This window comes from Brachyistius frenatus, unplaced genomic scaffold (genome assembly GCF_029030835.1).
Source record: "Brachyistius frenatus isolate BFR_SWC_R1_liver_20210118 unplaced genomic scaffold, ASM2903083v1 Contig_51, whole genome shotgun sequence".
In the NCBI taxonomy this organism is placed as follows: domain Eukaryota; kingdom Metazoa; phylum Chordata; class Actinopteri; family Embiotocidae; genus Brachyistius; species Brachyistius frenatus.
Window position 1 is genome coordinate 903,930 of NW_027210650.1, and position 16,150 is coordinate 920,079.

The 16,150-nt window shown below is 42.6% G+C and overlaps 1 protein-coding gene across 1 annotated transcript in view; it reads right to left on the bottom strand.

Annotated features, from left to right (window-relative positions):
• LOC138624397 (TANK-binding kinase 1-binding protein 1-like) overlaps window positions 1–12,746 on the bottom strand; it is a 49,170-nt gene extending 36,424 nt beyond the window's left edge. Inside the window, exon 1 of the mRNA XM_069704582.1 lies at window positions 12,684–12,746. The gene's annotated coding sequence lies outside the window, so the exon portion shown is untranslated. The remainder of the gene's footprint in view (window positions 1–12,683) is intronic.
• Between the last annotated feature and the right edge of the window lie 3,404 nt (window positions 12,747–16,150).

Sequence of the window (16,150 nt, forward strand, 5' to 3'; positions counted from 1 at the left end):
TGTGTGTGTGTGTGTGTGTGTGTGTGTGTGTGTGTGTGTGTGTGTGTGTGTGTGTGTGTGTGTGTGTGTGTGCGTGTCCTCTGAATGTGCGTGTGCGTGCTCCAGCTGCACATCTGCTTCTTTCTGACATGTCTCTCTGCCGGGACATTCATCAACATCATGTCTTTCTCGAAACCTGAACCTCATTCTAACCTGGACCGTAAAAAGTCTAAAACCTCAAACAACCCCTTCGAAGAACCTCAAACTGGTCCTCACAAGGATAGTCAGACAAGTACGCACACATTTACACTCACACACATTAAACCCTGCCCGGTGATGCTCATCTTCTCAGAGAGACTGGAGTGTTATGGGATCAAGGCGTGTGCGTGTGCGTGTGTGTCTGTGTGTGTTGGGGGAATCAAAAGACAGTGAGGGGGTGGAGGAAGGAGGAAGTGCATAGGGCGACTCTATTGAAGTCTGAGGGGAGAGTGGGATGGTGAGAGGGCACGGCCACATTACGAAGTGGGAAACGTCAGACGCCCCACATCCCGAAAAGACAGATTTTATTCATGTTTTACGAGTCCACATAATCGCTTAAATTGGTGGGGAGTGGGGGGGGGGATTTGTGAAGTTACTAAAACACAGGAAACCTTTTGAAGGCTGCAACCAACAATTTCTATTATCAATATGTCTATTATTTATAGTACAAAAGCTCAAAAATAGTTGGAAAAACAATATTATATATTAAAATTGATGTCTGACCAACAGTCCAAAACTCCAAAAGATGTTACAATTATTATACCAGCCATTAAACCAGGGAAAATACTGCAGCAAGTATTCACATTTTGATCTCATCAAACAAATGAGTTAATCAACTCATCATTTCAGCTCTGGTCAGTTTCTGCGTGCCGGAGGTTATAATGAAACTGGCAGTGGAGGTCAATAGGAGTCTGACACTAATTTCTGTCCCGGGGAAGGTTAATCCAGCCATGTGTGAGAGAGACCACAGTTAATCTGAATGTCACGTTGATGCAGCGGCAACAGTTGGAGAAATATTTAGATACACAGGCAGAAACATATGAACTCCCACAAACTGAGACAATAATCAGACAAAACAAAGTTTCAGATTCAATCCAGATGTATAACTTTACAATCCAGCCGTTTTATTCAGCTAATGAAGCCAGCGATAAATGTTGTCCAAACACGAGCAGTTGTACGAGAACCTTTCGGAAAAAAACTGGCTAAATTTTGAAGTAAATAAGGAATTTGTTTGATCGAATAATCAATAAACAAGATGATGAATTTAATCAGACATACCGCTTTTTGAGGCCGGATATCTAATTAATGACGGGATTATTTTAAGATGGACTGCCAGAAAACGAATAATAAGGAGTGACTTTAGAGAATGACACCGTAAGAAGTTGTGGAAAAAAAATTATCGACTTTGTTTTTCATGAGAAGTTGAATGGGAGTCTATGGAGGTTTTTTTTTTTTTTTATTATTTTTTTAAAGCCAACCCCTAGTGGCCCTCTGTGGTATTGCAGTTTAGGGCACTTCCGCATTGGCCTTGCTTATCAGACCTTTAAGCTTCGTCCACTTTTATATACATTATATGATCATATACAATACATATAGATACTTTTTGTGTTTTAGATGATTGAGAGAGAGAAACGTCATGAAATAGTTTTAAAGTCTTGTTGATGGTGAATATTTGCTTTTCCAGACTGTGGATTATATAATCACACGAGCCAACATCTGAATACTCTTATAGACAGCAGTCCAAGTACTCTTAACAAGTGCCTGAGGTGGTTTGAGGGAATCTGACTCTAAATCTGCTCCTCTGAGCTGCAGACTCTTCCCAAATCCAAACCATACGCAGTTGCCACTGTTTCGTCTGCCATAATGGCAAAACTTTCATCTTGCTTGTTCCGTGTAAGCCATCCATGTGTTCGTGGAGCCCCCAGCCAGATAAACTGTTTTTAAAACATATTGAGGTTGAGCGCGTGTACGGAGCACATGACAGTATGGAGCGGATCAAAACCAAAATTTTAAATCAGTTTCAGCCTAAATGCAAGCAAAAATTACATGAAATTACTTAGAAATATTTTTGCTTTGCTGCAATTTAGAGGCATTAGTCCGTATACTGTATGTCTGATGAATTGAATGGTTCACAATGATTAATGGGGGCATCTCTCTCTGCACACGCCACGAGAAACGGAAATGTTGTTTTAAAATGTCCCCTAATATTGACATTTTATTAGTATTTACATTTTAATCAAAGTCCCTTTGCTGTTGACTTTCTCTTGTTCTGACACTGATATGCTAACGAGGTTGTTCTTTGTTTTTGTTTGCATCTTGAAAGCTTTCCTATATTGTTGTTTTTTTGTGTTGTTTATTGGGACCTTGTTCTATGGTGATTTTACACTATAAATAAAACTGAATTGAAATTTACAGTGACCTGGGGGAGTTTAGGACACTTGAGGAGGACGAAGCATACAAATAGAGTCGAGTACAGCAGAGCTAGCAGGAGAGATGAAGGAAGGGGGGGGAGGTACAGAGAGAGAGGAACAGAGGCAGGGAGGCCGAACAGGCCGTGTTTTCTGTGGCGAGGGACGGGTAGAAGAGCTGCGTTCAACAGCCAATTATTACACACAGACGCGGGCACGGCAACTTGTTAGGGCATTGAACCCATATGTTCCAGTTCACGTGTCTCTGCACGGTTCACACTCTCACGCATCGTATAGACCGGCATGAACACGAGCAGCACCGCCCATACGCACACAAAAGGGAAAGGCTCCCAGGTTGTTCTTTTGTATATCATAAGCCTCTGTACAAATATAACACCCTCTCTGGCTCGAAATAAAAAGAAAGGTGTTGCTCAGCATTGTTTTCAACATAGATCTGTTTTCTTTAGTCACGCAGGATAACAAGGAGGCAGCGCGTCCTGCCTCATTTCTCACCTGCTTCTCAGAGTCAGGAGTTTGTGATTTGGCAAATATGGAGAGAGAGTGCGATGAGGAGAGGATGAAGATGGATCCTCCTGAATGATCAATACCGTTGCATTGATTTGCACTCGTAACCATGAATTCATTGCGTCTGTCCTTTCTGCACAGTTCATCTGGTTATTGGCTTTCAGCACCATGGACAGCAGCCCACACAACCAGCGGCACTATCAGGGCCTTCCTACGGGAAACACAGTGTGTGCCTGTTCACATTCGGGGAGCCTGAATAGATGCACTGCTGTTCTGTTGAAAAGGAAAAGGAAAATTAGTCAGGACGCATGGACTGAGCTGTTTTTTCAGTTCGAAATTTTACTATATGTTTGAAAGATTAAAAGGATTGTTTTTCTGACAACATAATGAAATCTGGTCAGTCCTGAATGCTCGACACAAACCTGTCTGTAGAGGCAACTAACTGCATACACAATGCAACCAAAGGCATCTCATTTATTTATATATTCACATGGACACTGATAACCATCCCTGTAAACCTGCCAGTATTTCCCAAGTAGCTAAATTTACGTCTGTTACTTCTTGGCCAGATTTTAAAATATCCAATAACATAACAACGAAGAGGACGACATGTAAAAAAAAAAAACCTCCCTTCTGAAACAACACAGTATTTCTTTAGCACTGAGTCACAGCAACACTCTCTACCAGCATCCATTAATATTTTAGCACGGTACGGTTTGTGTGAGAGTGATCACATTCACTTTAAAACAATGAACACGGAGGTCTGTTCACTGTTGAACATTCGATGCTGAGCTTTGATCTGATCGGCAGTTTCTTCGTTGTCACCGTCGAGGTGTTCTCAGACAGAGAGCGGAGCGAATTGTCGCCTCGTGTCTGAAATTTTCCTTCCCTGAACACAGATTTACAGGAAAGTTAAAGGTTCCCAATATTCAGCCCGTCTGATTGCGTGTCATTGAGGTCTAATTAAAGTTTTGAGTGTTTAATTCCTTCAAATTTTTTGAAAATACCTCAAATAAACATCATCAGGGACTTTTTTTTTTTCCTTCTTGCTTATTTACTGATGCGTTGTTGCGTTTCTTGAGCTTGGCTCCGACCACATATTGATCACACAGCTTCAGTCTTTGCAGTTGGCCGACAGCTGTGTCTCTTCATCTGCACTCTCACACCTGTAGAGCTTCATCCTCATCATCAAAACAAACATCATCAAAACATTGCTCCACAGCGCCACTTGTGGTCAGAAATCTCTGACGGTACCCTTAAAGACGTCTGCAATTAAACTTAAACCTGATTTTTTTTTTTTTGTCAGGCATTGGCAAGCTGAAACACAGTTTTCTGTCTGATTGTCCTTTGTGGTTAGATGACCAAAAAAAAACAAAAAAACCTCGAAGACTATAAGGTTGTAAATACAAAGCAGCTGCTCTACTTTTATAGGCGATGAGGCAAAGACCTCGATGAGTCCGTCCGCCCTCTGCTCAGCAAAATAAAACGCTGCAGCGCACGGACAGATCCTGAGTGCTTCCTCTCAGTCGCCTGCCTGCCTGTCACTCACTCCGATGCTAGCTGCTGTTTTTCTGCTATTTATTGGAAATCTATGCGCTGTGCCTGGGCTCCCGCTGGAAGCATGAAGATTATCCGGCAGATAGAATTATTCTTTGTATCCTCAGAGTCAGTCTGATGACAGGTTGTTAGTTCGGTCTGACTCCAGACAGAAGCACACTTCTTTGTTCTGAAAGATGCCGTCGATACGCTCGACTGCTCATGTTTTTGTGTTTATTTTTGTGTGTACCAACATTTCATGGACTGAAATGAAGTTGTATTGACTCACGGGTGTATATTTCATTTAATAAAAGCGGAGGCATAATGTCACAGCAGGACCGGCAGCAGCATTAAAATACCCAACAGTTTTTGGAGAACGTCAACAAGGAGACATTTTCTTACAAAGCACTGATGGGGCATTCTCCGAGTATGAGGCGATATTTTTAGGTGCACCACAGGCAGTTTAAGGCGGCCCAGGAACAAGTGACAAGCAAGTGGGTAACCTGGTTTTTCCAAGACACAAAAAGAATAATGTGAATCCCCAGCGAGCGCCAAGACTCCGGGCCTGAAACGGACTTTTTACCTCCTTCACTCTCTCACACACGAGATCCGTTCTGCTGCTTGTTTTCTACTACAACTCTCTGCTGGCACTTCAGAGCCTCTCTGTCACACACATACTTTCAGCTGCTCCGGTTTCTCTCTCTCACACACACACACACACACACACACACACACACACACACACACACACACACACACACACACACACACACACATACCGTACCGTACACTCGTACACCGCCGTGCCTCCGTGGTCGGCACGGCGCCTTGAGTGGGCAGAGAGAGTGATTGGTCACATTACACTGCTGTTACATCACATTCCTTCAGTCTCCTCAGCAACCAGGTGTCCTCCAACAACAAAAGCAACACAACCACAACCCCGTTATGTCACCGTGCAGTTGTCACGCAGTGTTCAAGGTTTCCTATTAAAGGAGAAAAAAGAAAAAGCGTGTTTCAGACGGTGACGGTGCCGTTCCGCTGCGGTGCGAAGGCTCGCTGGTGTTTGGTGCAGTCAGTGGGGTTGCTGTCGAACACAATGAAAGCAGCCGGGACGGGGCAGTGGGAGGTGTGAGTTTGTTTGCTTTCTGAGAGCAGCAGAGACGAGTTTGGAAAGAGGTGAGGCTTATTCTTCCCTGAAAGAATATGGCAAAGTGACTCATCTGAAGCCAGAACTGTGATGGAGAGGAGAAGCCTTGACGCAGGTGGGCCGCCCGTGGCTTTTTCAGAAGCAGCAGAGAAGAGGGAATCGGTGCTCGCGGCTTTGGCCCACAGATATTACAACACAGTTATGTAAAAAAAAAAAAAAAATTACGAAAAAACATAAAGATAAAAGAAGATAGAGGAGAGAAACCAAATGATGTGCGTGACAGATAATTTTTTAGAGGTGAATATAAGTCAATCCAGCAAAATTCCTGCGATTTAAAAAAAAAAAAAAAAGAATTCTGCAAGAAAGCTCCTCAACAGAAGCTTTTCCAAACCAACCTGCTTTTATTAACAAATACAACTCCTCATTTACAGTCTGCAGGGCTCCTCCGCTGCTCCTCTCATCCAGACCCCTGCCGTCATCATCAAAACAAACCACACGCTGGCTGACCGGACAAACCCCAGCAACTGGAAGAAATGGAAGTGACCGTGTTCGTGGGAAACCTGGTTTTATCATGAGAATGAGGAATACTGCACGTTGAGGTAGATTTCAGTTGCAAGACACGACCTGTGTGTTAAATTAATATTATGTACAATGCATTTAAATCCCTTATTTTAACGGAATGTTTAGCCTTTGTGTTCTTTATTATTTTAAGCCCCTTGTTCTTAAATTTCAAAAATATATATAAAAAAAAAAGAATAAAAGATTAGAAATAAAATATCGTTGTGATCTGCGGTATGCATGAATTCAAATGACTCATTATTAGGTAGCAGTGAGAATAAAAATTGCAATTTTTTTTTTTCCCTACAGCTTGCCATTTTTGCTGATTACTGCAATTTTACCGAAAAAAAACAAAATCACTTAATTGGTAATTTAATTAAATTGCAATTTTTGAGAAAAGCGGATTATCTGACTGCTCGTGTTTCTTAACATAAAAAAAATACCGAAAAACATCTCGAAACCAAACTTCAAGAGCAACATTTCTATTTCTATCGAACCCGTAGTTCCACAAAGATTTTAAACTCTAACTTCTGGTGTCGTCACTAAACGGCAGCAACATTAAAGATTAGTGAAGCAGTGAGGGGAGGCGGCCATATGAGGCGCGCGTGGAGATGCGCTCCCGCCTCCGGGGTTTCCGACCTCGTCATCTCCCGAGGGCGACGAGGACGGTCGCTCGGAGGCTTTGTTTCCTGAAATTATCAAAGCTTTGGCACACAGACGTCCTCCAGGTGTTTTGTCGCTGTCATAAATCTGATTGGTGAAATCTGGCTGGACGTTACCTTCAGGCGGCGGTGAGCTCGCTGCTTGCTCTTTGCTTTTATTTGGATTGAAGAGACACTCTGTGTGCCCCGGAGCCAAATCACGGTTATCAACCACACTTCAAAACAAGCCTCTCATCTCTGCGTTCGTGCAGGTGAGCCTGAGGATCGGGATTAATTGGATTTCGGTGCTTGTTGTATTGATTGGAAAAAAATAAAAAAAACATTAGCACTTATAGTCACCAGTCGTGACTATTAGCATCTTTTTTGGAAACGGTCACCCAGAATAATGACAATGATGTTTACAAAAGTCGAACGTCGCAGATGTCAAGCAGAGAAAACCTGCTGCAGCGGCTTACTCAACAAAGCATCCGACACAGTGGAGCATCGCAATCCTTTGACTTATTCAAGAGCCGGGCCTAAATGGAAACTTCAGATTTACAATACATCAGACAACAGGAGCGCTACAGAGCATCATTACCTCTCTTTCTCTCTCTCTCTCTCTCTCTCTCTCTCTCCGTCTCCCCCTTTTCTTTTACCCCTGGCGACCCTTGAAAGCAATCTATGAATATTCCATCAGCCGGCAGGCCCTCTGCTCTCTCTTCATTTAGTGATTCAGTCTGTAAGTAGCTTACATAAACGTCCATATTCATGTGTTTCAACACAATCATACCATAAGCGTGTAGCTTGTTGAGGTGAGCTGACCCAACGGCAGGAAACATGGGAAATGAGTTTGGGGAAGTGGCAAAGACATTGGAGGGAAATGAAATAGGTTTTGCATAAATTAGCTATCTGTGAATTATGTCAGCGGTGTCTCTAGGCAGGACACTTCCTCTCCGTGTGTGTGTGTGTGTGTGTGTGTGTGTGTGTGTGTGTGTGTGTGTGTGTGTGTGTGTGTGTGTGTGTGTGTGTGTGTGTGCGTGTGCACGCGCTGCCCACCGGTGATGATACTGCAGAGTGAGATAAATGACCTCATATTCTCGTAGCTGAGCCCGACTCTCAGGTGCTCAATGGAAACTACAGCTGCATTAAGCTCTTCAGTACATTTCAATGGAACACCAAGGTGCGCCATTTTGTGTAAAATCTACTGGAAATGATATTACTCTTCTACACAATGCTGTAAATGAACAAGACCAACTGTTTAAACCCACGCGAGCAGGTTTGTGAGTTTGAGGCATCATAGCATGAAAACATTTGCTAATTATCACTAAACACTCATTTTTTAAACATTTCATTCCAATCCTTTGAGTAGGTGTTCAGATATTTCACAAGATAAATGCAACACTTGGCCTACAGGTGGTGCTCCTGGGAAACTCGAGGGAATCCCCAAAGTCAGTGAAGTTCATCCTCTGGGCACCATGAATGTTTGTACCAAATTTTATAACAATCTATCCAATAGTTGTTGAGGTATTTCAGTCTGAACCAAAGTGGTGAACCAACTAACTGCCATCTCTACGGCCATGCAACTGAGAAAAATAGTGTCTGTTCAGTTAGAGTTGGATCAACAACAAGATTTGAAGCAGGATATGCACATTATAAAACATTTGGAAGAGGATGGTTTTACTAAAGCAACTTAAAGTAGTGTGGAGGGTTCAAATTTCTACATTAATACAGAAAACAATTGCAATCAGTCCTCGTTGTTTGTGCCGTTGAACAGCAAACTCTCCGCTAAGAAAAGAAATGAAGTCCACTGGAGTTCAAATCTAAACCAGCTTTTGACGCCAGTCTGAGAAGCACAACCCCTTAAACACGAGCAGCTCGTCACTCTTCAGAGCTGGAAAGGCCAAAGTTTGACAACATGAAAAGAAATCCAGAATATATTCTTTGGTTGAATCCTTTTCACCTTTTTTTTTTTTATTTTTAAAGAAGAACACGAGACTCTTGAAGGTTGCTGTTACTTTCTGTCTTTAGTTGCCTGAATGACTTCAGTTTCTCTGACGACTCTCAACTATTTCAGTGTACTATCTTGTCATAGCTGCCTCTAAAAAAAGACCTCGTTAGCAACAGAAGACGAAGACAGTAACGGTCTGTAAAGTTCTGTTCTGACGTGTTTTCACTCTCTGCTCTCAGCTCTGACTCTCAGATTCAGGTGGAGGAGGTTCGGCAGGTTCGACGAAGGAAAACATCAGAGTAAGTCGAAGTTAATTTGTCTCACTCAGCTGTCTGTGCAACAAAAATAGAAGTGTTAATTGTTTGTTAAAAAGCTCAAACAGCAGATGTTTGAATTTAATGACAGCGACCTTTTTTAAAAATGATTACGGCAGTCTGTCATGCTACATTAGCCGCTCCACGCATAACATACCTAAATGTCTAAGCAGACTGTCAGCGGTGGAGTTGCATTTTGTGTAATGTGTGTTATATACTTTATGGTGTGTGTGTGTGTGTGTGTGTGTGTGTGTGTGTGTGTGTGTGTGTGTGTGTGTGTGTGTGTGTGTAATGGAAAAGCCCAGAAGTCTTATAAATACTTGCATTTTACTTTATTCATCAATTTATTTATGAGAGGAATATCTTTCAGCATTGCATAATTTAATCGACATCGTCACCATCGTGTCTGGAACAAGAATTCAGCTGCTCATAAAAACATCAAAATATAGATTAAATAACTTGTCAGAATTTAATGTTCATGTTCGCTGAAAAAGCGATTTGAATGATTTGAAGACAAAAAAAAAAAAAAAACTTGGATAGATTAAAAAAATCTGCTGCCTGATTGACTTTTTGTAAGCGTTAAAAGATTTTAGTGATGTTTTGATCGTGTGAGGCTTCATGACTGATGTCTGCAGTGCATTTTCTTCTGAAAATAAAATCTACGGGACTTAACGTTTTTTTTTAGGTTTTTTTTGTTGTTGTCTCGTTCTGAACGTTGAACAAATTGTTCAAACTGCAGCTGTTTCAGCCTTCACTCTTTCACTCCCGCAAGTTAATTCATTCAACAGAGAAAAACACTTCATCTGTTCAATCGAAGGTGCCAGTGTTGTCAGTCTGATTGCGTCAGTAACCTCCCCCTCACACACACACACACACACACACACACACACACACACACACACACACACACACACACACACACACACACACACACACACACACACTCACACTCACTCACACACTCTATTTAGACACTTTACAGGAGTTCCTCCGGAGCAGCCCTCCTCAAGGTCAGCTGGCGCTCCACCGCCGCCCAAAAACGCTCTAATTATCCTCACAAATGAAACGCACTCCTGAAGGGTGTGTGTTTATGAATCATCCATAATGACGAAGCTGAACTCAACCGGCCACGCTTTCCTCTAAAGCGCTTCTTAATATGAAATAAAAAGTAAACCAAAACAACAAAACAAAACTGTGACAAAACCTGCAGCGTGTAGTGTCGGACCGAGACGACGTCCTTGGTGGAAAATCGAATCATTTTCAAAATCGCACCGCGAGGCCATTTCCCCTCGTGAGAACTAAACCACCGACACGCTCTAACCTCACTTCACCGAGCGTCACAAACATAAACAAAATAACACGGCATCAACGGCGCTCATCAGCACGTAAACAAAGTACATTATACAACCGCTGCGAGCACCGAGGAGCTTGCTGTTTGCAATTTAAAAGAAAAAAAAAATAACGTTATTAACGAGGGCAGAAAAACAAAACAGCAAAACAAGCCGGGACCCCGGAGAGACGGTAAAGCGGTGCAGTGGCCGTGTGATTGGTGATTAGCAGGTGAAGTTATGATTCAGCTCCTAAAATTAGCTCCTTCAGAAGGGACCCCCCGCCCCCCCGGGAGCAGGGTAGGCTGAATACTTTAAATTAAGTGGTGTTAATCAACTGAAGACCAGTCACTCTGCAGACGGACGGGAAGCTTAAAATGAAGAGTTCTTAACGTGACCTATCGACCCCGCTGCAGAGACGGAGACGGACAGACTTTGCCGTGGAGTTAATTATCAGGGCTGTCTGAGCATGTGGCATAATGACTTGGATCAGAGATCTTAGTGGCAACAGAGTGAGTAAGCATTCAGGATTTTCTTGGTACAGACAGTCTTCCTCTCTCATGGTTAAATGTTAGCTTCCCCCTCATACCCACACACACATTTCCCTCAGCTGCTGTGAGAGGAGGAACCCGGCTGCATTTCAGCACCACGTCGCTGTCCACTCTGGATCGCTTCCTTTAAAGCCTCCTTTCATACAAAAAACGCTGTATGTTCGGTATGGAGGACGGACGAGAGACTCGTCACTACGATACAGTCTGTGCTAGTACATCAGCACATGTGCAGGAAAAGAGTGTGCAACGTGCTCTGTGTTCTGCTCCTCTTGAGTTTGTAATTTACAAGCAAGAAATATTTCAGTTTCCCTCAGACTGTTACCACACTATAAAATGGATGGTTATCGTTTCATCTACCAAATATTTGGGTTAGTTACGGGCCTGCTAATCCCACTATTGGATTCAGCAGGCTGTTGTCAACCACATATGTGAAAAGCAACAAGTGCACCGGACCTTGGTCGTCATGGCAACGGAAGTAAACACACGGTTAACAGGACGTGGTCGCAGTTTTGTTTAGGTTTGGAGGAAAAAAACAACAAAACAACAAAATGAAACCCCCGTCCGTCCGCCACTTTGCTTCAGATTGAAATCTTGATAAATGTTCAGGCGTTCATGTTCCCCAGAGGATGAAATTCTGAACAGATATTCATGCTCCACCCGGGACAGATTTTTCAGTTCACAAACCATTTTACAATCACATGATTTTCACAGAGGATGAATTTCAGCTGTGAGATTTTTCTAAACAACGCCCGACTGTTTTTTTTAGTTTTTTTTGTGAGACTTCTACCATTTTAATAACATTAACAAGCTTTACAGTAAACTTACATCCCCATCCAAGCTTTACTATCAGAAGAGAAAAAGGGCAAAACGGTGTCTTCCATTTTTCCCCCTCTCTCCTCTTTCATTCCTTCGCCCGCTGCACACTGTTTGTATTTCCAAGCCAAAAATGCTTCAGAGAATGTTCCTCCAAATCAGTACGCACTCCCGCTTCAGTAAGATTATTTTCACCAACAAGAGAAAAGGACTCCAGCTTTGCAAGAAATGTGGACACATTTTAAATTTTAGCCTAAAATTCCTGACTATCCGTGCAGGGTTTTAAGAGGACTGTTTCAGCTGCTGTGAAAAGCCTATATTCGCATTATCAGGCGTGCTGCTACTATCACAGGCTATCATCACAATTCATCTGATATTCCCAGAGTATAATAAACCATGCAAGTCCAGCTGTTGTGTCACCATAGAAAGCTGCACTGAGATGTTTTTTGATTGATTGATTGATTTTTCTGTTGGCTGGAACTCGCTGGTATTCAGTGATAAACGCAGGCTCGAGGAGAACTACCCGACAGATGTGGTCTACTTTTGCTGACCGCTTCCCATCAGCGCGCAGCCGAAGTTGAAGGTTGCCTGCGGCCGGAGCATCATCGCTCCGTGTGATGCTGATGTTGGCAAAGCGAGGGGGGGCAGCGCGCGCGCGTCTCCTTTAAGGAGATGTATATGTCTGCGCGCGGCGGCGAATAAAATTGCGCGTGCAATAAATAAACACAGAAGATTGGTGATTGTATACATCTCCGTGTTTGGCCCGTTTCAAAACGAGGCTGCGATGACTACAACATGGCTGGTAGACGTCCAGTTTGTTCCGTGTTTCTTCTCCAGCTCACATTGTGTCCGTCACATGAAAAGACGTCGCTCGTACAAAAGAGGAAATAACTCACGCGCTCCCGTTGATCGACGGGTAGATGCCATCGCTCCGGAGGGGTGGGAGGTGGTGGTGGTGGTGGTGGGGGGGGGGGGGGACAGTGAAAGCTCCCCCCTAAATAAAGAAAGAAAGGAAGAAAGAAAGAAAGAAAATAAAAAAAGGTGCTCTGTTTCCCGGCGTGTCCGGTAAAAAAGAAAACGTCTGCTCCAGCCTTCCTCCTCCTTCCTTGTGCTCCCGTGGCAGTGATAACACGCCTCCTGTAGCTGCTACTGTGCAGGACTGAGCATCACAGCGCGCGCCGTGGAGCTCCACTCGTGTGGGATGATGATGTCGCGGGAATAGGAGCGTTAGTCTCTCCTGTTAACGAGAACATCCATGTCCGCTCGCCTGAGTCACCCTGCATGTCAGAGGGAGAGTCAAAAGAAAAATGTGTTCTTGTAATATTTAAGATATTCGCCCAAATAATATCCTGAACCCAAGTGAAGCCTCAGAGTTCAGAGGGAAGGAGACAAAAGCAGCACACAACCGGACTGGAGTGTATTTATAGCAGCACGCCTGTTTTTTTTGTTTTTTTTGCAAAGAATTCAACAGCTTACATTTAAAGCCACATGGCACCACGGATGTCTATATCCTCTTTATATACATGAAAACTCTTCTTCACGCCTTCTGTTTTCAGGACTGTGAAGAAAACATGTCTGTGTGTTGTAGCTTCAGTTGGCTCAGCCGCCAACTACAGAAAGTGTCAAGGACTGGAAACACATTTTAAAAGTCCAGGCCTGCATTATGATTCCCTCTGTTTTACAGCAGCCTTGACCCTTATAAAAATAATGTGGGTCGGTGTCCCACTTCTGTGAGGCTCTCAACCTGAGCCAAGGATGGGAAACCGCCTCATTGCAATGTCTTATTTGAGTTTCAACATTAAATATTTCATAGATGCTTTGGGGAAAAAAAAAACAGAATGCAATTGATGTCCACGTTTCACTTGCAAAACTGCTCCAAGTTTTACTTTTTTTTTTTAATGAATTGTTTGGTCCTTAAAATGCTAAAATAATGAAAAATGTCAATCATATTTTTTAAGTTCTATCGTAAAACTTATTTTATATTTAATTTGCAGTCACATAAAGCAACGGAAACGCAGCAAATTCTCACATTTGAGAGGCTGAAATTGGAACATTTCTTTTCTGAAAGATGACTTAATTAATGATCAAAACAGTTAATATTCCATAGATTGACTAATTTATTAATCTGCAAGTCATACAACAGTCTACTTATATATTTCTATTATATTAATTTTGCTTTTTAGGACAGCACTGCTGCACTGTAGGAAATGCAGCCTTCACTGATTCTCTCCCAGTTTTCTGTGTTGTCAAAGTTCCCCCGTGGATCAGCTGTGACTGACGGACTCATGATGCGACACCGCAGGCCCGCCCGCCTCGGGGATCCAAAAACTGTCCCCTCCATCTTTTGTTCATTCAGCCTGAGATGGTTCTTATGACACCATTTTCACAACTCTCTCCCCTCTTACACTGATAGGATGCTATTCTTGTGCATTTAGACCAATATAGCCGCCTCATCTGAGAATATGATGACACAATTATGAGGGTTCATGCTCCTGCAGTGTGTGTGTGTGTGTGTGTGTGTGTGTGTGTGTGTGTGTGTGTGTGTGTGTGTGTGTGTGTGTGTGTGTGTGTGTGTGTGTGTGTGTGTGTGTGTGTGTGTGTAAACACAGACGACAGACTGCAGATGTAGAGAGGATATGATTCTAGCCTATGGATCTGGTGACGTATTTATGGTTTATATTGGTATGATCATGTCTGCTGTGAAACAGGTTCATATTAAAGTTTGAACACCAGTTGCTTGAAGAATCTGTGCAGTGGGCGGGGCCTCTCGTTCTTCTTCGTGTCATTGGAATCCACAAAATGTTGGAGACGTTCCTTTGAGATTCGGCTCGCTGATTGTTTTGCAAGCTTTCTGCACATTCGTCAGCTGCTCATTCATGCTGGGAATCTCCCGTTCTGCCACATCTCCAAGGTGTTCTGTTGGACTCAGATCTGCTGACTTTAGAGTCCATCGACGTCCTCGCTGTCACGTTCATCAGACCGGTTTGTGATGAGCTTTGCTTTGTGACACGGTGCATTATTCTGCTGGAAGCAGCTGGTAGAAGAGCCGTCAAGGGACAAACATGATCAGTGAGAACACGCAGAGAAACCGTGGCATTCAAACCTTGATTGATTGATTGGTATGAAGGGGCATGAAGTGTGCCGTCACACCAGCGGTAGCCATGGACTGTTGGACTGGGCTCCGTGGAGCTCAATTCTGAGTCGATCATTTGCAGCTGCAGCAGAAATGTCGATTCATCAGAACAGGTTCTGTTTTCTTTTTGTCTTCATCTGTTCTGTTTTGGGGAGCGTGACCCATCGACAGCCTCCCATTTCTCTTCTTGACTTAATTATACACGTCTAAGCAGCATTTCACTGCTGTAGCTGATTGACGTGGTTCTGGTTTCTGTTTTAGGTCGTTTCATCCAGTGATTCCTGGTCCAGTAGTCGGGCCTCTCCAAAGGGTCACAAGATCAATCTGAGGTCTTAATAGGATGTTTTTTTTACTTTTTTATTTGTGCATCTTTTAGCCTTAAAGTGTCGTTTATATGAAACTATCTGAGAAGATCAGAGAGGAAATCTTTCCTCTCACAGATGTCACCGTGACAAAATGAAAACAAGCTAATGTTGTGTATTACATAAGCTCTATTGTTTTAATGAATAAATCTTAATTGGAATAGTAGCTCCCAACTATAGTTGTCAAATGAATGTGCCTGAGGAATAATATCTCTTTTTGACATGTCTTAAAAATTATAGAAGTGGGAAGTTGTATACAGTAATTGGAAATTCTGGACTTAAACACAGTACTTAAGTAAATATACTTCATTACTTTTAACCCTTTAAGAAGGATACAGGTGAAAAATGATTTGATGAAATTGGATCCAAAAACAAAAAGAGTTAAAAGCCCCTTTTTACTCTCAGTTGTTCTCTTTTATTTGTCTCCTCAGTGATAGGGGGCAGTGTTGCCTAAATCCCTGTCCTGAACTGTGCTGGTCTGCTGACCTCATCTTTGTTCACCTGTGTTTCTTCTGCATCTCAGTTTTCTATGTTGAAATTTGAAGGAATAAGACATTTTAAAAGCTGTGATTAAATCACAGTTTAATTCAAGAGAATGATTTGTAATTGAAAAGAACTCAATTCTGGATAAATCTGTCTTAAAACAATTTATATCCAGCCGAGGAAGAGGAAGAGTTTTGTGGTTATTGTCTTGTTTTGGCTTTTCCACTCGGACACAATATTTGTATGTAGAAGCAGCATTTTTAAATCAGTGCAGACGTCCTGACTGAATGACTCACAGAAGCTCAACATAATTCATCTTGTTCAGAAGGTCAGGCAATGAAAACTTTCATGAACAAATCATTTGAACATTTGTTTAAACTTTGCA